Source organism: Impatiens glandulifera, chromosome 1 (assembly GCF_907164915.1).
Source record: "Impatiens glandulifera chromosome 1, dImpGla2.1, whole genome shotgun sequence".
Taxonomy (NCBI): domain Eukaryota; kingdom Viridiplantae; phylum Streptophyta; class Magnoliopsida; order Ericales; family Balsaminaceae; genus Impatiens; species Impatiens glandulifera.
In genome coordinates this window covers 67,653,854-67,677,049 of record NC_061862.1, presented here as the reverse complement: position 1 = coordinate 67,677,049, position 23,196 = coordinate 67,653,854, and positions in this window count along the sequence as shown.

Below are 23,196 nucleotides of genomic sequence, written 5' to 3'. Positions count from 1 at the left end.
CTCGGACGTTTGTAAATGGATGGTCTATACTATGAAATAGTTAGTCTTTTAAAACATGAAAAATTATTACATTTTTGTATTAATCCAAACCTGAATGTTTGTCTAGTTTATGTATAAAAGTCAGTCGATCATAGGTCATAGTATTATACAAGACTAAAAAGAATGAAAGCAATAGACAAAGTATTTATCATAATAAAGCAAAATTAAGGCATACATATGAACTTATTCCAAATTAGAATTTTCCAAGGTTTTGATGTAGGATGAAACCAATAAATAAATAAAAATGATTATTTAAAAGTAATAAATAAACAAAATCAATATACTTTTAACTATGATTAATTTTTAACCTTAAATTTATTTTCTCTCTCCAAGTATATTTCTCCAAAAGTATTGTCTTCTCTTTCCTCTAAGAAATATCATCTTCTCAAGTATCATCTTATCTTCTTCTATCTTCTTCCAGCGAAGGTAAAAGGATGGCTCATTCTCCATATTTTTTTATTTGACTTCTTAGCTGAACATCTAATCAACGAAAGAGGACATGGAGGAAGGAGATCAATCTTGAACAGATCTGATAAGAGATGATCATATTAAAATTTTGGTGTTTGGAGAGAGAAAACCTTTCCAACCAAAAATTTCGGGATCATTTTTCCGTTCAAACCGTCTAGTTCAACCGGATTTTGACCGGTTCGTAAGGTTCACGTATTGAAGCCAACACCCGGTACGGTTAATCACCCGTTTCACGGTCGGACCGGTCGGATCCGACCGCGTATTTTAAAACTTTGGAATTTTCAAGAATTTTCTTTTTGAAAAAAATATAAAAAAACATGTAGAAATTTTTCTCATAATTTTTAGAGTTGTAAAACTCAAATTATGAGATCCAACGTTTTAGAAAAATTCTAAATGTATCCTAAAAATTGTCGAATTATTTATTTTGGTTAGGAAAATTATTCTTAACCATTTTATATATGTTTTTTTTAAATTTTTTATAAAATATTTTAATAATTTCAAATTGAAAAAATAACAAAAATAACAAAAAAAATCAAAGGCAAACGGGCTTGGAATCAGGTTCGGCTTCAGGCTCAGGAACAGCTCGTACGCAAATCACTGCTCGCTCGGGTGTTCCGTTGAAGGCTCGGGACCATGCAGAGCGAGGTTCAGGATTCAACTTTGGAAAACGGAGATAGATAATCTGGAGGTCTGGTGTTCGAATCCTCGCCTCAACAAGTTTAATTTAATTTCCTTCATTTCCCCTTTCGGTGGCAGTATTGTAAATATGCCTTAATATTTTCCAACTTAGATCCTAGATGATAATTGATTTGCCACCTAAATAATTTCTAACCATCATATTTGTTTCATTCTCTTATTTTATTTTATTTTACCGTTTTCATTTTGTTTCAATATGCACCGATCATTCCGTCTTCTGAGTCCTTCCTTTGTCCTTGTTCTCGTTCTTCTTCAGCTCGAATTCCAATGAATAGTCAAAGGGCAGATCTACGTAGCTGTAGGAACTCGGTTGGACTGAAGCCACCCTTTTTGATTATTTATAAGTTAGACTTTTTATCGATTCCAAATTTTGATCACTCGAAAAAATGCTATAAGTAATTTAATTTCGTGATTTAAAGTTTATTGTTCATAAACATTTTCTTATTGGTTAGGTAATCAATTGTGTTACATTAAGGTTGTTGTTGTTGAGTTGAAAAACAAGACCAAAGCTTAACAATTAAATTTTAATAAATAAATAAAAAAAAGACTAAACAAACAAATTCATTTAGTCTACAGGGGAAATTTGATGAAATAGCCCTGATAAGTACCTTAATTCCAAAAAAGGTCCGCGCCTACTAATGTTTGTAAAATGGGTCTTTTTGCCCTGCGAAATGTCCATTTTACCCCTGTAATTGCACTTACTCGAATTACACTTACGCATAATACACTTACGCGAATTACACTTACGCGAATTACACTTACGCGTATTACATTTACGCGAATTACACTTACGCGTATTACACTTACGCGAATTACATTTACGCGTAATATGTAATATGCGTACATTGAAAGATGCATATTACATATACGCGCATTATGTAATATGCGTCTTTCATACTATATAAAGCGCCTAATTTTTATCCTCATTTTAAATCTCCAATTTTTAGGGTTCCGACTCTCTCTCAAACCCTATCACCTTCGATCCCGCTACTCCTCTAAGGTAAGACATTCTCGTCTCAATGCATTCTTATGTATTTTAGGGTTTTGAATATTATCCAAGTGCTATTATGTTGGATGAGGATTTAGGATTTTAAGTAAATCTTACAAGTTTATCTATATAAATGACAATCAACAACACATGGGTTTGTACTTCATTGATCTATGGAAGCAGAAGTTAAACATTTCGACGGATATGGAAATTGAAGAGGAGAATCCGACGAAGCTTAACACTCTCAACATCGGTAGAGGATTCGCTAGCGTAGGCAGATTGATGGATGGAGTAGGCAGAAAGTCAGATTGGACGATGAACCATGAATTCAATGCTCATTTATATTAAAAACATGCTCTTTCATTTTGTCTTCCATCTTCCATTGATGATGAACCTATTCCTATTTTGATCTTCTAGAAGGTGCATCCATATATTTTCTATCAAATTTTCCTTTTGCTGCAATTAAGTAAATAACTTAACATATGGATTAATTACTATGATACACATTTTCCATTTCCTGGTTTTTTGAAATAAACATAATTTTCAATTTGTTTAAACATTATTTTTCATTATTGCAGGAGATTCTTGATGGAATTGAGTTTGCTAGGGGTGACTCCAAATCAACCTGGAGTTCTATGCGTGCAGCAATGGGGCACCCATAACCTTTTGACTTGAAATATGTTGCTATTGGGAATGAAGACTTTGTTACTATTCAATGATATTTTTTTATTGAAAAAGATCCATATTTTATGAATAGTAATAAAATATGTTAGTATTCAATGATCTGCGAATGTGAAACCATCAAATGGCAAAATTCTGAAATGAAATGCATAATCTATTTGAAATTGCGAAAACCTATGTTGTTTCAGGGAATTACCTCCAGTTCTATTCTGCCATAAAACACGCCTATCCAGACATCCAGATAATCACAATCTGTGACGGTTCTTCTCAACCATTGGATCATCCAGATAATTTTTATGATTTTCATGTAAGATAAGTAATTTTGTATAAATTAGAATTTGAACTGAATATTCTTACAATCTTCCTTCCTGTTATTAGATTTTTTTGTTAATAGATTGATTTTCTCAACAAATTTATAACAATGCAGATGATGTCTTCTCTAAGACTTATAAGTTTGATCAAACATCACGAAATGGCCCAAAGGTACGCGCTAAATCTTGTCTTATATTTACTTAATTCCATAAATATATATTAACAAAAAGATAACTGTTGCAAGAAACATTTAGATGATTCTGAGACCGACTCTATTATTTCAGGCTTTCGTTAGTGAATACGCTGTGACAGGAAAAGATGTTGGTCAAGGAAGCCTTCTAGCAGCATTAGTTGAAGCTGGATTCCTTATTGGTGTAGAAAAGAACAGTTTTTTTTTTATCTAATTCTAAAATAAGATCATTAAAAGCTTGCCTATAGATGATAATACTTGGTTATATGTAAATATAGTTTTTTCCACTGATATGCAAAAAATGAACAAGGAGGCAATTATATATCTTCTTTGCTTTTTCGGATTTTTAACCTTTCTTTGCTCGCCTTTGATACTTGAATGCAATGATGTTGTGTCAATGGTCAGTTATGCACCTTTGTCTGTTAACTCCAATGATAAAAGGTGCAGGTGCATATGTTTTATTTGACTCTTGTCTACTATAATACTATTACACTAATGATGGTGTTTATATCAGAGTGATACTCTATTTTTTTATATGATCCCAATGAAGAGTCAACATATTTTGTGAAGGTGGTACATAATGGAACACATAATCTGGAGCAGCAGATTTAAGGAGGATTTCACCCATATATAAGTTCGTTGCAATGTGCAGTTGGCTCCAATCCAGAGTGTGTTTGATAACATAGACACGAAAATAGATGTAACGATCTCCCCGCATTCGTTTACATGTTTAGACTTGACAATTGATCAGTTTAACCATCTGCATACAATATCAGACAACGCCACTGCAGTCAATGCTTTCAACATGAGAAAGACTCAATCTATCTTACTCGAAATACAGTAATAAAATTGTGGGGATGTATAACTATGATCACTACAAAGTAGTTAATTAATTATATATATGTTTGACTTCTTTATTGATTGTGCCTCTTGGACTGCACTGCACAGATGCATGTTTATTTTATTCTATGGCTGTTGTTTATGTTTGAATTTGAGAAAAATATCTCATACTAATTTAAGGGTCAAAATTAATCTGGTTTCTTTTAGTACTTCCACTTAAAAGGCAAAAAATATGTAGAAATGATCTCAAACCAGTCATTCTGGAAAATATAAAGGCAAACAAGAAAATAGAATTAAGCCACAAGCTTAAAGAAAAGATATCACTGTCATAATAACATTTTTAACAAAAGATCACAAACCAGATGACCATTATCTCACATTATGATTGTCTAATGTAACATTTTTAACAATGTTATTATTACAAATATCATATGACAGAAATTACTTGGTCGGTCGGTGTCTTATGAGTTCACAAGTTCACACAGCTAATAAGTAACTTCATAAAGTCTTAGCCTGGTGGCCAGTTCATTTGACGTCCCCCAAGGAGATGGACATGAAGGTGTTGATTTACATTCTGCTAGTCCATCATTAATCACAACTCTAAAGCCATATTCAAGGCCTTCCTACTTGGCAACAATTTTGGCAGTGCACATTAGTCGGCCAAGAATCTCACAGTGCCTCTTCTCAGCCTGACAATAATATTAAGCAGCTATCTATTAGTTTTTCGTAGACTTCTGTTATTATGCAGTAGAAGGGTTAAGGTTTCGAACAAATTCCTTTTTTCTTATATAAAAATACAATTTTTTAGCTTGTCCAAGTTATATGCCCATTTATTCTTCTGAATTTCTTTGGGAGTGAATAAAGCAATTTGGTTCAAAAGAAAATATAGTCAACCAAACCAATCCTTGGATTTGCACTGAAAAATGAGAATTCCCCATCAAATAATTGGTTTAGTTTAGTTATGTTGTCATAGGACCACAAATAGAAAGTTCTCAAGGTCATGTGGGCTAGCCTAAAAGACCCTAAAAAACTAACAAAATAGTTAGTTCAGTAAATTTATGAATTTTTTAACCAAAATAGTTAGTACCTGAAGCAAAAACGACTTCATCACATTAACATCATAGACGTTATCAGCAATTAGCCCCTCGATAAAAAGTCACGCCAAGGCTTTGGAACCTTTCTTGTCCTGTTGTGTTCCATATCTGCAGGGATTGATTACTATACTGAGAATATTGAGAAATTAAATATATAACAACTTGTGTAATGAAAATTGGAAGTAGAAGTGAGACATTTAGTCCATCACCAAACTGACATTTCCATGTTCAACTTATTAAAGAATGAAAAATGAATATAAATTATCATCTAGCCATTATAATATATAGGACCATATTGACATATTCAACATAAACATTTTGTTCATTGCAAATCATTAGTTGTTTGAATCCCGTTGTTAAACCCTAAAGAAAATGGCACAAAATTTAACCTCATTATCCTTTTGTGACCACCAAATACATTTTTTAATGTGTTTAAGGATCTTGAAAAAAAGAATCTAGTGCTGACATTACATACCAATTAAATAATCCAATCAAAATCTAATAGTGAAGAAAGCTGACCTGCAAAGTGAAGGCTCTATCTTCAAACTTTAAATTGCTGAACTTCTTTACTAAGGAAATCAACTCCAATGGTAGCCTTATACTGATTGCTAAACTTATGATTCACATATTTACAGAGTCGAAGCAATAAATAAAACACTAGACAAAGAAATACATCAAAGAACTTTAACAAAAGAAATCATTATTAGAATGTAGGGTACCACATGATTCTTATTGATTCATCAATGACGTCTTCCCGACCTACCAGAAGAAGATGAAAGATATATCCATGTCAGCAAATCAAAACCTCGAACCTAATGATAATGTCAGCATGTTTTGACCAAATTCAGAAAATAATGTTTCAGATCTACGAGCAGCCAACATGATATCTCAAGTAAATGATTCGAATAACAGCATATTTCAAGTCAAAAGGTTATGGGTGCCCCATTACTGCACGCATAGAACCCCAGGTTGATTTGGAGTCACCCCTAGCAAACTCAATTCCATCAAGAATCTCCTGCAATAATGGAAAATAATGTTCAAACAAACTAAAAATTATATTTATTTCAAAAAACCAAGAAATGGAAAATGTGTATCATAGTAATTAATCCATATGTTAAGTTATTTACTTAATTGCAGTAAAAGGAAAATTTGGCAGAAAATATATGAATGCACCTTCTAGAAGATCAAAATAGGAATAGGTTCATCATCAATGGAAGATGGAAGACAAAATGAAAGAGCATGTTTTTAATATAAATGAGCATTGAATTCATGGTTCATCGTCCAATCTGACTTTCTGCCTACTCCATCCATCAATGTGCCTACGCTAGCGAATCCTCTACCGATGTTGAGAGTGTTAAGCTCCGTCGGATTCTCCTCTTCAATTTCCATATCCGTCAAAATGTTTAACTTCTACTTCCATAGATCAATGAAGTACAAACCCATGTGTTGTTGATTGTCATTTACATAGATAAATTTGTAAGATTTACTTAAAATCCTAAATCCTCATCCAACATAATAGCACTTGGATAATATTCAAAATCCTAGAATACATAAGAAGGCATTGAGACGAGAATGTCTTACCTTAGCGGAGCAGCGGGATCGAAGGGGATAGAGTTTGAGAGAGAGTCGGAACCCTAAAAATTGGAGATTTAAAATGAGGGTCAAAATTAGGCGCTTTATATAGTATGAAAGACGCATATTACATAATGCGTGTATATGTAATATGCGTCTTTCAATGTACGCATATTACATATTACGCGTAAGTGTAATTCGCGTAAGTGTAATACGCGTAAGTGTAATTCGCGTAAGTGTAATACGCGTAAGTGTAATACGCGTAAGTGTAATTCGCGTAAGTGTAATTCGCGTAAGTGTATTACGCGTAAGTGTAATTCGAGTAAGTGCAATTACAGGGGTAAAATGGACATTTCGCAGGGCAAAAAAGCCTATTTTGCAAACATTAGCAGACGCGGGCTTTTTTTGGAATTAAGCCACTTATGAGGGTCATTTCATCAAATTTCCCAGTCTACGGAATTATCAAAGAAAAGAAAAGTAATATAGATTTCCTCTGCTACGTGTTCTTAATTCACTGGATCCAATCCACCATTTTCAAACCTTGTTTTTGACTATTTAAAATCTCCCGTCAATTCATCATCTCCTCACACAAAAAAAATTCTACATTCTCTCTTTATAAATTTTTATTAATGGCAGGAAAAAGTTCAATAAACCTTATAGAGTGTTGACGATCTCGTTTTTCGTTTATCTGATTCAATTTATAACATTTAATTAATATGATTTTTCATTCTATTGTAACTTTATTTTTATTCTTAAAATATTAAGTTATAGTCTATCTTTGACTCCATTAAATCAATGATTACTCTAATTATTGATGGAGATCTTATAAATTTATTATTATTTTTTTTTTAACAATAATTTTCTTGTTAATGTTATTATTTTTTTTTTAGCTATTATAGTTTCATTGTTTTTTTTCAGTGTTGTTTCACCCATTATAATTTTATGAAATTTTATCTTCTTTGATGATTTATTTAATCAACACTGTCATGACATGATATCATATTTTTTCATTTGTTTCAACACAACATTATATTCCAATGATATTCTACTTTTTGTTTGTTTATTTAGTAACACTGATATTCTCGTCATTTGATTGGATGGATCTCAACAACACTAAAGAATTTATCAATTTTGAAGATTATACCATCAATATTTTACAATCTTATCTTTAACATCAAATTGTTATAAATATCTTCCATTCTTAAGTTTATAGAAATGTTATTCTATATAGAATATATATTTGTATATCATATTACTTATTTAAATAAATAAACTCATTTAATAAAATTTGTATTACATATAATTTTTTAAATGTCATTTTATTTATTATTAATTTTATTTTATGTAAAAGTAAACTTTTCAATTTACATATTTATAACCTAATATCTTAAGTACATTTTCAAATTGAAATTCTTAATGAAAAAATATTATATCTAAGAAATTTGGAATTGAAATTTTAATTCTAATTGGATGAGAATTGACATTAAATTATAATTCAATTCCTATGTTTGAGAAAACTATAAAATTGTTTGAAAAAAATATATAACAAAAATACATATATTTATTTGATTAAAATATTGGTTTGACACAATCAATTAAGATATCTCAAATGTCAAAAGATATTTTTAAATTTCCATTTCCATTAAAAAAAAGATTACCGTTCAACATGTTAACTTTATAAATTAAAAAAATATCGATTCAACATTTTAATTTACTAAATTCAAAAACAAAATATTGATTCAAAATATTAATATCTTAAATTAAGAATATATATATATATATATATATATATATATATATATATATATATATATATATATTTATTTCAAAATATTAATTTACTAAATAAATATAAAAAAAAAACATCAGTTCAATATTTTAACAGGTTAAACAAAAAATTAAATATTGATTGAAATTTTAATTGTGTTTTAAATGATAAAATAATAAGTTATTTTATTTTAAAAAATATTAAAAAAAATAAAAATAAAATCCTGAGTTGAAAAATAGTAAAATTAAGAACTATAAAATTATACTATATAATTTCATTTAAAATTTTAATTTTAATTTTAATTCTTAAGATTAGAGTGTCTACTAAACTTAAGATTTAAAATTTATCCTCATTCCAATTCTAAAAACAATTTCAAGATTACCAAACACATTTATTTCAAAAATTTATGCATTAAAATAAATTATAAATGTAACTTAATCAAACTTTAAGACCTCTTTGTATATTTATTATTGGGAAAATATGTTGTGTATGTAGGCGGGCAGAAAAATAAAGGTAAGAGTCCCAATGTCAACTCAATAATTAAAAAAAATTATAATTTCAAAATTTTTATTATTTTTTATTTTATAATAATATATAATTTAATTAATATGCTAAATATATATTAGAAAAAAACCATTTAATATAAATGAAAATTGCCTATCTGCCGAAATGCAAAGAATTTACCTTAAATTTGAGTGCCACTTAAACTTGACAATTGACATGAATTAAATAAAGTTAAAAATATTTAAATATAGTAACGTGGCATGCTATTGTTAATGTATACGTGTTCAAAAATTAATTCTATTATTATTATTAACTTTTTTTAGTTAACTTTATAAATTTAAGGTTTTTTATCAAACATAAAAGCATAGACAATATTTCCAATAAATAATTAAATTATAAAGTTTGAGCCAAGTAAATTGTTAAATATGAGCATATTCTTGAAGTTTGATCTAAGTATTAAATATGAAAATATTCTCATAGTTTTAAAATACGTGATCCATCGGCGGTCCAACCGGTTCGAGCGAACCGGTTAAATAAATGGTCCGGCTTCTAACTCCAATATAGTTACCTTTTAAACCGGTCAAAATCCGGTCTGACATGACAATTCGAAGGAAAATCCGAACCAGAATTTTCGGTTCGAAATGTTATCTCCTTCATGATGCGTTTCTCTTTCTCTCCCCCGATGACCGTGGGCGTTTGCAGGTCCAGTCCGGTTGGTTCCAAATAAGGTGACCATTCTCCCCGGTGATTATGGTCGTTTGCAACATTGATCCGATTAGTTTCAGAGATAGCAGCCATTCTCCTCGATGACTGTGACTCCGGTTCGATTAATTCCACGGCCAATAATGAATTGTTAGTATAGTTAGTGAGAGAAAATAAAAAATAAAAGATATGAAAAATATCAAAAATGAATAATAATAGTTGTAAATTTACAGTAGAGAAAATAATTATTCTTGTCTATCATTGCAGCCTCTTTTCAACTGTCGAGAAACAATGTCTGAACGGACTTCCTATCCTTTCTATGAACCCATAATTACTATAAAAATAATAATACATAATTAACAAACAAATTACAGAACTAATTAAGAAGTTTATATAATTGTAGGATTTAATTTGATAAATAAAATATAAATAAAATTAAAGTGTATAAATTCTGCTTTTTTGATTCACTATATGAGGGGATCTTTGATGAGACTTGGCATGGCATGACATGTCAATTGTGCGGACGAGGGAGGTCCAATCTTTGATCGAACGGTCGCTAGGAGCTAAAACGATGTTCGGGAATCGGGACAGATGACAAAAAGATCTTGCGTCCTAATCTGCTTTTGAGAGGACAACACATTAAATGACGTCGTTTACTTTCTTCTTCTACAAGTCAAAGGAGGTCCTTCTTCTTTTCATTTATGTTTAAATGAGCCTTCTAACTCTTTCACCTTTTTTTTCATCCTGAATAGGCCATGTTTGATCTAGGGTTATAAAATAAAGAAAGGTCTGACAGGTGGCCCGACCGATAGAACCGTTTGGACCGAATTTCGCTAAAAAATCTGAGTTAATAACCGAAACGGTTTTCAAAACATTGTCATAGTTTTAAAATGCGCGGTTGAGCCTACGGTTCAATTAGTTCGACCGCAAAATGGTTATATGAATGGTCAGGCATCTAACTCCAATACGGTTATCTTTCGAACCGATCAAAATTCGTTATGACCGGACGGTTCCAGTTCGAAAGGTTATTTCCTACATGATGCGTTTCTCTTTCTCTCCCCCAATAACTATGGGTGTTTGCAGCTCCGGTCTCGTTGATTCCAAACAAGGCGACCACCATACTCTCTGATGACTAAGGTCGTTTGCAACTCTGGTCTGATTGGTTCCAAACATGGTTGTCATTCTCCATGATGAGTGTGAGTCTGATCCAGTTGATTCTACGACCAACAATGGACTATTAGTATAGTCAGTGAGAGAAAAAAAAAAGTAAAAAAAGTAAAAATATAAAAAATGTATAATAATAATAGTTGTTAATCTAAAGTAGAGAGAGAATAATTCTTCTTGTCTATGATCGCAGCCTCTCTCCAACCGCTATAAAAAATAATACATTAATAACAAACAAATTACAGAACTAATTAAGAAGTTTATATAATTGTTGAATTTTATTTGATAAATAAAATATAAATACATTTTAAAGTGTATAAATTCCGCATTTTTGATTCACTGTATGAGGAGATCTTGGTCTGACATGGCATGTCAATCGTGCAGATGAGGGAGGTCCGGTCTTCGATCGAACGATCTCTAGGAGCTAAAACGATGTTCGGGAATTGGAACAAATGACAAAAAGATCTTGCGTCCTGATTTTCTTTTGAGAGGACAACGCATTAAATGACGTCGTTTCCTTTATTCTTCTTCTATTCAGAGGAGGTCCTTCTTCTTTTCATTTATGTTTAAATGATCCTTTTAACTCTTTCGCCTTTTTTTCTTGAACAGGCCATGTTTGATCTTGGGTTAAAAAATAAAAAATAAAAAAAAGGTTCGACCGGTGGTACGATCGGTAGAACCGTTTATACCGGATTTCGCTAAAAAATCTGAGTTGATAACTGAAACGGTTTTTAAAACATTGTCATAGTTTTAAAATATGCGGTCAAACTGACAGTCCAACCGATCCGACCACAAAACGGTTAAATAAACGGTTCGGCTTCTAACTCCAATAGGGTTACCTTTTGAACCGGCCAAAATCCGGTCTGATTAGATAGTTCCGGTTTGAAAGGTTATCTCCTACGTGATACGTTTCTCTTTCTCTCCCCCAATGACTATGGGCGTTTGCAGCTTCGATTCCGTTGGTTCCAATTAGGACGACCACCATACTCCATGATGATTATGGTCGTTTGCAATTCTGACCCAATTGGTTCCAAACATGGCAGTCATTCTCCCCGATGACTGTGAGTCTAGTCCAGTTGATTCCACGACAAACAATGGACTATTAGTATAGTCAGTGGGAGAAAAAAATAAAAGAGATGAAAAACATCAAAAATAAATAATAATAATAACTGTAAATCTACATTAGAGAGAGAATAATTCTTTTTGTGTATAATCGTAGCCTCTCTCCAACCGCCAACAACCAATGTCTGAACGGACTTTTTATCATTTTTATGAACCCACAATAGCTATAAAAATAATACACAAATAAACAAATTACAGAACTAATTAAGAAGTTAATATAATTGTTGAATTTTATTTGATAAATAAAATATAAATACATATTAAAATGTATAAATTCTTCTTTTCTAATTCATTGTATGAGGGGACTTCGATGAGACTTGGCATGGCATGGCATGTTAATTGTGCGGACGAGGGAGGTTCGGTCTTTGATTTTACGGTCGCTAGGAGCTCAGACGATGTTCGGGAATCGGGACAGATGACAAAAAGATTTTGCATCCTAATTTGCTTTAGAGAGGACAACGCATTAAATGACGACGTTTCCTTTTTTCTTCCTTCTTCTTTTCATTTATGTTTAAATGGGTCTTCCAACTCTTTTGCCCTTTTTTTCATCCTGAACAGGCCATGTTTGATCTAGGGTTATAAAATAAATAAATGTCTGATCGGTGGTCCGATCGGTAGAAACGTTTAGACTAGATTTCGCTAAAAAAATCTGAGTTGATAACCGAATCGAACGGTTTTCAAATTATTGTTATAGTTTTAAAATACGTTGTCGAACCGACGGTCCAACCGGTCCGACCGTAAAACGGTTAAATGAATGGTCCGACTTCTAACTCTAATACGGTTACCTTTCGAACTGGCCAAAATCTGGTTTGACCGGACGATTCGACAGAAACTTCGAACCGGAATTTTCCGGTTTGAAAATTTATCTCATAAATGATGCGTTTCTCTTTCTCTCCCCAATGACTATGGGTGTTTTTATCTCCGATACGGTTGGTTACAAATAGGGCAACCACCATACTTCTTGATAATTATGTTCGTTTGCAACTCTAGTCTGATTGGTTCTAAATATGGGGGTCATTCTCCCCGATGATTTTGAGTTTGGTCTAGTTGATTCCACGATCAACAAGTCAGTGAGAGAAAAAAAAGTTAAAAATATTAAATATGAATAATAATAGCTGTAAATCTACAATAGAGAGAGAATAATGCTTCTTGTCTATGATCGTAGCCTCTCTTCAACCGCCGAGAATCAATGTCTGAACGGACTTTCTATCCTTTCTATGAACCCATAATTGCTATAAAAAATAATAAATAATAAATAAATTACAGAACTAATTAAGAAGTTTATATAATTATTGAATTTTATTTGATAAATAAAATATAAATACATATTAAAGTGCATGAATTCCATTTTTATTCACTTTATGAGTGAATCTTCGACGAGACTTGTCATGGCATGGCATGTCAATCGTGCGGACGAGGGAGGTCCGGTCTTCGATCGAACGATCTCTAGGAGCTAAAACGATGTTCGGGAATCGGGATAGATGATAAAAAGATTTTGCGTCCTGATTTGCTTTTGAGAGCACAACGCATTAAATGACATCGTTTCCTTTTTCTTCTACCAGTTAGAGGAGGTCTTTATTCTTTTTATTTTTGTTTAAATGAGCCTTCTAACTATTTCGCCCTTTTTTTATCTTAAATAGGTCATGTTTGATCTAGGGTCATAAAATAAAAAGGTTCGACCGGTGGTACGACCGGTAGAACCGTTTGTACCGGATTTCGCTAAAAAATCCGAGTTGATAATCAGAACGATTTTCAAAACATTATCATAGTTTTAAAATACGTGGTCGAACCAACGGTCCAACCGGTCCGACCGCAAAACGGTAAATGAATGGTTCGACATCTAACTCCAATACAGTTACCTTTTGAACCGGCCAAAATCCAGTCTAATCGGACGGTTCGATAGAAACTCCGAATCGGAATTTTTCGGTTCGAAAGGTTATCTCTTACATGATGCATTTCTCTTTCTTTCCTCAATGACTATGGGCGTTTCTAGTTCCGATCCGGTTGGTTCTAAACAGGGTGACCACCATACTCTCTAATGATTATGGTCGATTACAATTCTGGTCTGATTGGTTCCAAACATGGCGGCCATTCTCCCCGATAACTATGAGTCTGGTCCAGTTGATTCTTCGATTAACAATGGACTATTATTATAGTCAGTGAGAGAAAAACAGTAAAAAAGATGAAAAACATCAAAAATGAATAATAATAACTGTAAATATATAGTATAGAGAATAATTCTTCTTGTCTATGATCGCAACCTCTCTCTAACCGCTGAATAGTAATGTCTGAACGAAATTCCTATCCTTTCTATGAACCCACATTTGCTATAAAAAATAATACATAAATAACAAACTAATTACAAAACTAATTAAGAAGTTTATTTAATTGTTGAATTTTATTTGATAAATAAAATATAAATACATGTTAAAGTGTATAAATTCTTCTTTTTTGATTCACTGTATAAGGGGATCTTCGAAAAGACTTGGCATGGCATGGCATGTCAATCGTGCAGACGAGGGAGGTCCGGTCTTTGATTGAACGGTTGCTAGGAGCTAAAACGATGTTCGGGAAACGGGATAGATGACAAAAAGATCTTGCGTCATGATTTGCTTTTGAGAGGACAATGCATTAAATTACATCGTTTTCTTTTTTCTTCTTCTAGTCAGAGGAGGTCCTTCTTCTTTCCATATATGTTTAAATGGGCCTTCTAACTCTTTCCCTTTTTTTTATCCTGAACAGGCCATGTTTGATCTAGGTTATAAAATAAATAAATAAAGGTCTGAACGGTGGTACAACCGGTAGAACTGTTTATACCGGATTTCGTTAAATAATCCGAGTTGATAATCGGAATAGTTTTCAAAACATTGTCATAATTTTAAAATACGCGGTCGAACCGACGATCCAATCGGTCTGACTGCAAAACGGTTAAGTAAATGGTCTGACTCTTAACTCCAATACGGTTACCTTTCGAACCAGCCAAAATCCGGTCTGACCGGACGGTTCGACAGAAACTCCGAATAAGAATTTTCCGGTTTGAAAGGTTATCTCCTACATGATGTGTTTCTCTTTCTTTCCCCAATGACTATGGTGTTTGCAGCTCTGGTTTGATTGGTTCCAAACAGGGCGACCACCATACTCTCTGATAATTATGGTCGTTTGCAACTCTGGTCCGATTGGTTCCAAACATGTCGGCCATTCTCTCCAATGATTGTGAATCTAGTCTAGTTGATTCCACGACCAACAATAGACTATTAGTATAATCAGTGAGAGAAAAACAGTAAAAGAGATGAAAAACATCAAAAATGAATAATAATAGTTGTAAATCTACAATAGAGAGAATAATTATTCTTTTCTATGATCGCAGCCTTTCTCCAATCGTCGAGAAGCAGTGTCTTAGCGGAATTCCTATCCTTTCTTTGAACCCATAAATTTCTATAAAAAAAATAATACATAAATAACAAACCAACTACAAAACTAATTAAGAAGTTTATTTAATTTTTGAATTTTATTTGATAAATAAAATATAAATACATATTAAAGTGTATAAATTATACTTTTTTGATACATTGTATGAGGGGATCTTCAACGAGACTTGGCATCAGGGGCGGAGCCAGGATTTCAAGTCTACCTGGGCTAAAATTATTTTCACAAAAACTAATATAACATGATATTTTTTTAATATTTCATTATATATTAAAAAAATATGAATCGTTTAAGCACAACGAAACAAAGCATGACATTAGAAAAATAAAAAATACTGAAAAGAGAAAAAAATATCTTAGACTAAAGATACAAAAAAAAAAAACAATAATGACATTACTATTGAAGTTGGGATTTACGATTTTTTGAAATATAATAGCCATCGATAATTGAATTTGTGTGTATACTTGAAACAAATTCCCTCTCAATATAGATGATCATGGAATCAGTGAGAAAATCTCCTCCCATTATATTACGATAAACTTTTTTAATATGTTTCATAGCAGAAAATACTCGTTCAGTAGTTGTCGTTGAAACGGGTAGAGTTAAAACTAAACGGATCAACCTATCAATCAAATGATATTGTTCCAACTTTTTTGTTTCAAATAAACCTCGGCACAATTCTGAGATAGTGGACATATTTTGGAAATTTTCATGACAAACTATATCAATCTCAAAATGTTGTAGTTGACTCCTCAAATGATGCATTTCTTGTTTGGTGAAATCCTCGGGATAATACTTCTTGACGATAGTCAAAATTTTGTCGATGTTGAAGTTTTTAAATTTATCATTTGGGTCCAAAGTAGAACTAAGAGAAAGAAGTTCGACTGTATCATCACTGAATCTGAAGTTTAACTATTCCAACTGAAAATCGGTTGCAGCATTGAATATATCATAATGAAAGTGATGCTCAACTGTGATGGTATCTTTTTGTCCACATGAACGACTATATATTTCTTATAACGAGCACTCATCTCTGGTATATCAACATCTAATCTTGTGCAAAATGATATGAAATTCGAAAGAATAATATCAAACCCATAATTTCTTAATTTCAAGAGAAGTGCTTTAGTAAAAGATACCAAATTCATTGCATTTAATATATCAATAGACTTTCTTTGTAAGTCACGACTAAGCAAATTTGTGAACCCCATAATTTTATGCATTAAGTGCAAAATAAAAATGAAATCAAAAGACTTCATCACTATTAAAGATCTACCAGCTTCCCCACACATCGAAATAGAGGAACCATCTTTGATAATATTTCCAAGCACATTAATAGTTGCATCATACATATCTATCAAGATGCAAATAGAATCAAAATGGGAACTCCAACGAGTAGTTCCTGGTCGTTGTAAATTACCAATCTGGTTAGCTCCTCGTCCAATCTCACGTTCACCATCAATAATAGAACGAGCAATTTCATTAGCTTGAGCTGACTGTAACTCGGTATTACGTTTTGAAGAAGATGTAATAAGATTGATAATAGTCGTTAGATTCGAAAAGAAAAGCCATATAGAGATCTCCTTTTCAGCAGCAGTAACTAATATTAGTTGTAGTCGATGGTCAAAGCAATGCACATAATACGCATAAGGGCAATCTTTAAGAAATAGAGCTTACAAACCATTAAAAATACCACTCATATTGCTAGCACCATCATATCTATTGTTGCAAACTTAGCCAACGAACACTCTCAATTGTTGTTGCAAGCCTTAATCAATTCTTTTGAATTTGTTCAGAAGATTCTCGATTCATAACTTTATCTACATGTCGAGTTACATTCATCAAATCAACAACCAAATTTGAAGATGTATTGTGCACTGAGTTAAAACCACCCTCGTGAGACAAAAAGGCACACTTACCTCCATCATTAACACGTTTCCAACTTTTGAAACCTTCAAATGTAAATGCAGATTGCAGGGATTTACCTGATTCAAAGAGATAACTTAGAAAACAAAATAAAGCATCCTTTGAAGGAGAGTAACCATGGGAACTTTTTAAACCAAGAGTATTGAAATCGACGTTGATGTTTTCCAAATTCAGATCCCGGATACTCCGACAACATAGGTTGATATGGTCCCATTTTAATGTAAGTTCGTCTAATTTTATCGTGATGATTTATAGGATGTCGCCACATAGAAATACACAATCTAGGATCCCGTTCAAGAGTAGTTTCATCAAACTCAACTCTTTGAGATTTAGAAGGAGATTCTAAATTCTCATTAGAAATTACTGTATTTGATTCGATTCACTCAAATAATGAAGGATTATCAATTTTTGGCTTAAAAAAAGATAAAATATTACTTTTTCTCTTTCTCTCTGAGTTTGACATTAAAAGTTGTTGAATGAATTTCAATATAAACCGACAGAATGCACTACTCCGTTTTGACCTAATGAGTAATAAGAAAGAATTAAAATTTAAAATATGATCGTGTCTATTATTGTTAGGGACATATTGTTTTAGTTAGGTTGAATAACTAAAGTAGTAAAGATTAAAGATAAACAATAAGAATAAGAAAAAATTAAACAAATAACTGAATTGAATAAGTAGCAACATTACCTCAAAAGATGATTTTTTTATAGAAAATGATCGGGGACTTAGTAGGGATTTAGGATTAGAAAATGACGGTTGGGATTTAGGGTTAGACTTAGAATATAAAATTATGGCTGCCGATTAGGTTAGGAGTTAGGGTTAGACTTAGAAACTTAGAATATAAAATGATGGCCGCTTAGTCGATTAGGTTAAAAAATTACTATTAATATTATATATTAGGTTAGAAAAGAGCGGCGACCGCTTATCCAATTAGGTTAAAAAATTATGATTAATATTACTTATATTAATTAGATATTAGGTTAGAAATGCGGCCCAAATAATAAAATATATTAGTGAGATTTATATGTTAGATTAATAAATATATTATAGAATATATTAGTGAGATAAAATAAATATAATATAATATATAATATATAATTAGTTGGTTGTGGTGGGCCTCCGGCTATAGTATATAATTTAGTCAATTAGATAGCTATATAATTTTATATTATATAATATTTTACTACTAATTGATTAAATCCCTCCGGGCTACAGCCCGGGTTAAGCTGGGTGTGGCTCCGCCCCTGCTTGTCATGGCATGGCATGTCAATCATGCGGACGAGTGAGGTCTGATCTTCGATCGAACGGTCGCTAGGTGCTTAGACAAAAAGATCTTGCGTCTAGATCTACTTTTTAGAGGAAGACACATTAAATGACGTTGTTTCCTTTCTTCTTCTATCAGTCAGAGGAGGTTCTTCTTCATTTCATTTATGTTTAAATGAGCTTTCTAACTCTTTTCGCATTTTCTTTCATTCTGAACAGGCCATGTTTCATTTAGGGTTATAAAATAAAGAATGGTCTGATCGGTAAAATCGTTTGGACCAGATTTTGCTCAAAAATCCGAGTTGATAACAGAAACGGTTTTTAAAACATTTCATATTCTTAGAGTTTGTTCTAAGTTCACTTATTTAATTATTTTAATATATATATATATATATATATATATATTTAAGTTTGTTTGCTTACAAAAATAAGTTATTTGTGTTTTTATTTATTTTAATATTCTTTGTAAATAATTTTAATCTATAAACATTATTTTTTTTAGATATTAGTTTTAAACATTGTCAAATTAATTTAAATATTAAATATTTAAAATTTAGATATTTTTATTTATTAATTTAATTATTTATCTCTAACTATTGAAGTTATTAATTTAATTTTTTATCTTTAACAAAAGAACGATATACATGGATTCGGTTGTTTGTGATGACAACATATATGTGGAATCATGATCTTCTTAGTCGGGCCGATAATGATCTTGGAAGATTTATTAAACTCGATGAGGAAAATCAATAAGTAAAGGAGAACGGTTGTTTCAGAATTAAGTTGCATCACTCTAATCCACATAGTCGTTACCTTAAATCTATTTGGGTTGATAATGATGTATATAAAGTGATGGGGTGGCCTAAACGTCCTATTGTCGTGTCTTCTTTACTAGAATCTTCTTCATCATCAAATTCGCTTGTGACGGAAACGTCGACTTCGTTTGGACTAATGAGAGTTCAACTATTACACCATTTTACGTCGATCTAATCTGTATGGCTAGTTTTGTTGATGTTGAAAGATTAGTTGTTGAGATGACTAATTATAGAAGATTTGATATGGTCGTAAGGGTGGTTGAGCAGGACGATGATGTATTAAATGATTCAATAGTTTCTTGTGAGGATGAGATGGAGCATCCTTCTTCACACACTTCAGGTTGCGATGATTCCCCGAATATCAAAAATAGAGAATAGACAGGTGGTGGTATATAACAAGAGGTAAGTTCATCAACTCCTTGTCCTATTTCAAATTTGTTGTCTAACAAAGAAACGATTGACGATGTAGAAAATAAATTATGGTCTCCTAGAGTTGTTCAGATCACCGATCGATCTTGATGGAACGCCGAAAGATGGAGAGAACATGTCGATCATTTAGATTCGAAAATAAATGGTTGGTCAAAGAGGACTTTATACCGTGTGTGCAATCATGGTGGGTGAATCAGTCATCGGTTGGTTCTCCGTCAAGTAATCTCTTTGTGAACTTAAGGAATTTATATAAGCTTCTCAAAAGTTGGTTTGTGGGAGATCGTGCTTTATTTTGTGCTAAAATCAATGACTTGTGTAATAAAATTAATGTCATTGACGAGAATGAGGAGATTCGTGAACTCTCCACTGAGAATGTTAGTTCTCAAATTCACGTTATTAGCAAGTTACTCGATATGTGTAAGTACTTAAGAAATTGAGGCACGCTAGCGAGGTAGAACTACACAGTTAAGAGTCGGAGATAGAAACACCAAGTTTTTCCAAGAGATCTCTAATGCACAAACAAGAAATAATGTGATTAATTTGATCTCGGTCGAGGAAGAAGTTCATGATAGTCATGATAGTGAACCTGAAATCTCATGATTATTGTCAAATTCTATAAGAGTTTTTTTAAGGAACCATTTAAGGCCAAGCCTAAATTGAATGGTATAACTTTTGATTCAATTAGTACAACACAAAAAGATATGTTGGAGGTTTGTTTTATGTTGGAGGAGGTTGAGGTGGCTATTAAGGTGTGTGGAAGTGATAAAGCGCCGGGATGCGATGGGTTTACTATGGCTTTTTTTAAGAAGGCGTGACATTTCCTTAAGACTGAAATTATGGAAGTAATTGATCATTTTTAACATTTTTATCATTTTATAAGAGTTGGAACTCTACTTTGATATGTCTCATTCGTGAAGCTCCAAGAACTACTAATGTGAAGAATTTTAAGTCTATTGGTCTCGTTTCATCATTCTTTAAAATTGTCACAAAATGTTTATCCAACAGGTTGTGAAGTGTGTTAGAGATTGTCATATCTAGTAATTAGATGACGTTCATCAAAGGTCGTCAAATCTATGAGGTCATATTAATAGCCAATGAGTGTATTGGCTCAACTAGTTCAAGAGGTGAAAAATGTTGTTTTTTTCAAGTTAGACATCTAAAAAGCTTATGATCGTGTCAATTGAGAGTTTTTATTTTATGTAATGGACAAAATGGAAATGAGTGCGAAATGGATTGGATTGGATTGGTTTGATTAGATTTTGTCTCTCGACGGTTAAGTTTTTTGTCATTGTTAATGGAAAATCACAGAGATTTTTCGAAAGCTCTAGAGGGATTAAACATGGTGACCCACTCTATCCTTTTTTATTTGTCATTGTTATGGAATCTCTCTAAAACATGATGACTTTCACAAAAAAAAAACTCAGACCTCATTCGTGAAGTGAGTTGTGGGTCAAGAAGATATCATTTTTTTATATCACATTTTCTTTTCGCCGATGACATGCTCTACATGGTTCAGGCTACCTATATGAATTTTAAACACCTTCAAGATATTTTATGGTTATTCAGTATATGTTTTAGTTTTTGAGTTAATTTTAATAAGTTAGACATCTTTTTTATTTGTCATTGTTATGGAATCTCTCTAAAACATTATGACTTTCACAAAAAAACTCAGACCTCATCCGTGAAGTGAGTTGTGGGTCAAGAAGATATCATTTTTCCATATCATATTTTTTTTCGCCGATGACATGCTCTACATGGTTCAGGCTACCTATATGAATTTTAAACACTTTCAAGATATTTTATGGTTATTCGGTACATGTTTTAGTTTTTGAGTTAATCTTAATAAGTTAGACATCTTTTTTCAAATTCTATTTCGAATAGAAGATGGATTAGGTTGGAAAATGTGTTGGGGTTCATAATTTGTGATCTTCCTTCAACATATTTTAGTATGCCATTAGGTGCTAAATTACGATTTAAGGTCTATTGGGACTTGATTATCATTCAAATATAATGTAAACTGTCTAGATTGAAAAGTAAAATAATATCGAAAGGGGTCGGTAAATCCTCATTAAGAGTGTGTTGTTATATATGCTCACATATATGATGCCGTTATTCATTCTCTCCAAGAGTGTAGTGGTAAAAATGGAAAGAATATTATGTAAATTTCTTTGGGGATCTTCTAACTCATCGTTTTGTCATCTACTTAGTTTGATAAAATTAAATATTTAAAGATCAAAGAGGTCTAAATATTCGAGATCTTATTTATTTTAATAAAGCTCTTCTATAAAAATGGTGTAATAGATTTGCAATGGAGCCGAATAGTCTTTGGGCATCGATAATCAGATGTAAATATGGTAATGATTGGTCTGGTTAGTTAATCAAAATATCTAATTATTCAGCGGGGTGTAGCATTTGGAGGAGAATATATTTTATGTGGAAAAGTTTTTGTGAGTAGTCTATATTCATTGTGAATAATGGTTCTTTGATTAGATTTTGGGACGACATTTAGTGTAGTGTCAAAAGTCTGGTTACGACGTATCATGGGCTTGTTTTCATTGTTATATGTTGAAATGCCACAATTAAGGACATATTTTATCCTCGATTTAGTGGTTTTGCTAGCCAAATTAGATATATAATGAGATTAAACATTATGGAGACTTCGTCTCATAATAGAGTTTAATTTTGGTAGGACGCAAACAAGTGTCACCGTCTGAACAAAACATTATGCGTTGGCAAGATATTGATAGTTTCTTTGTGGGGAATTGCTGCAAGTTGTTCGCTAAGATGATTCTAGATAATTTTTGTTGGAAATAACTTTGAGAGTCTGTCGATTCGTTTAGTAAAGTCAGTAGAGTCTGTCGGGGAGTTAATCGTTTTTTTCGATAATTTACGAGCTCGATAATTTATTAAGTACCGTTTTATATTTTTTTTATTTTTATTTTCATGTCATGCTTTGTCGTTTTAGTTAAATGATTTTTTTTAATTTTAATATTTATTGATTTGTTTAAAAAAAGTATTAATATATGGGAAGAATGCCAATTTTACACACCAAGTTGTAAGAAGGTGTCAAATTTACTTATTAAGTATCAAAATTCTATTTATACCTATTAACTTGTAAAAAAATGTCAAATTTATTTAAAATAACGGAAATGTTAAACACCGTCAAAATTTTTACCACATGTAATATCCACAT